The sequence below is a fragment of the Hyperoodon ampullatus genome, assembly GCF_949752795.1.
Source record: "Hyperoodon ampullatus genome assembly, chromosome: 19".
Taxonomy (NCBI): domain Eukaryota; kingdom Metazoa; phylum Chordata; class Mammalia; order Artiodactyla; family Ziphiidae; genus Hyperoodon; species Hyperoodon ampullatus.
Window position 1 is genome coordinate 2244519 of NC_136932.1, and position 1818 is coordinate 2246336.

Consider the following 1818-nt stretch of genomic DNA (forward strand, 5'->3'; position numbering starts at 1 on the left):
GGCCGCGCCTCGGGCTCGAGCTCCGGTCCCCGCGCGGGCAGCGCTGGCGCTCCGTTCGGCCCAGGTGGGCCCAGCGCCGCAGCAGCCGCCTACTCCCCACCCTGGCCCTGGCGGGGCTCCGAATCCCGGCCAATCGGCTCGTCGCGGCGCCCCGACGTTGCCAATGGCGGCTCACAAACAACTCCCGGAGAGCCAGTAGCCTCTCGCCCCGGCACGTGGCTGCCCCTGGGCCCACCCCCTTAACCCGTTGTTTACCTGGAGCGGCCTGGTGTTTTCGAGAGGCCGCGCCGAGAGCCCGCCTCCCGGGCGTCACCACGCGCTCTCCTCCTCCACGCCTAGCCCGGGTTAACCCCTCCCTCCCCAGAGGCCCGTTATTCCCTTTCCTCTTACACTCCTTCCTTTCCCCGCTCCCTCCCTGAATCTCCTTCACTTGCCTTCCCTGAGATTGTCCGGGTAGCTTTCAACGCATTCCTTTCCTCCCAAAGGGGTCTGATTCACCTGTCCCGAATTCCACACACCTGCTCTCCCTCAGGGGGTCTGGTGGGTTTCCAGTCCTGATGAGTGACCCAGACTGTGAATGTTTGCTAACTTCGGGTTCGGGATGCAAGCCCACGCTAACCCTCATATAGATGTGCAACCCACCCACTTCCACAAATATCCAAGCGCTCAGGAAAAGGCGGCATTTTGCTCTTCCAGTTAAAAAACACCCAACCCCCTAACTAACGCCTAGCGGCGGCTACAATAAACTTTTCAAAACACTTTTATTTTATTACTCCCCACTCATTTGACCTGAGAAAGCAACCTTTTCCCCACTGGGCTTCCTTAGAGAAAGGTCCTTTAAGGTGATTTGTGCTGGAGGCCGAGAGCACACCCTTGCCCAGCAGCCTGGCTCTCTCGTGGGAACATAGCGCGCCCTCTTGTGGCCGAACGCGGTAAGTCCTGTTCCCCCCACCCCTCCCGCTTGCCCCTTTGAGGCGTTTTTCACCCTTCAGTCCTTGTCTGGCACTCACCAAGTGCCTAATAGGTGCTAGGCTTATATGCTGGGAACGGGAAACATAGACAGGATTCGGACATGGTCTTTTTCCTTGATTATTTCATTTCTCAGTTTGAGAGAGAGCTGCATAAGTAAATAATAGTTATAACAGAATGCAATTACAGCCAATGCAGAGCTATGTGCAAGGCTTCCCAATGGAAGGGACTCTCTTAGCTGAATGAATAATAACCTATGTGCCAGGCACTGTTTGCATGCATCATCTCATTTAATTCTCCAGACAGCTCTACTGTGCTACTATTATCCCCATTTTATAGATGAGGAAAGAGGTTCAGGGCTCATTTTCAACTGCAAATCTGAAGGTGTTACTTCTCTTGCTCACGGCCTTTTGATGGCTCTCCACTTCTTACTGGAGCCTTTCTAGCTCTCACATGATCTGATTTGGCTTAACTCTCCAGCCTCATCTCTCCACATTCCCTGCTCAACTCCCCGCCATACTTATCTACTGCCTTGAAACAGCCTCCAATCTCCCCGCTGTTGCAAATGCTGTCTCTTACCCATGGATCATTCTTTCTTCTCACTTTCACCTACCCATTCTTCAGGCCCCTGACCCCCCAGGCTGGGTTATGGGCTCTCTCCAAAAGTTCCTTAGGCCTCCTGATCTAGCACTATTTTAGCTCTTATCACACCAAGTCGTAATCATCTGACTCATCTGTCTCCCCAACTAGACTTTAAGCTCCACAAGGGCAGGGCTGTATTGGTCTTATTCACCACTCTGTCTCCAGCACCAGGCACAGCACCCAGCACAGTGAACGGAAAAGAAGGAG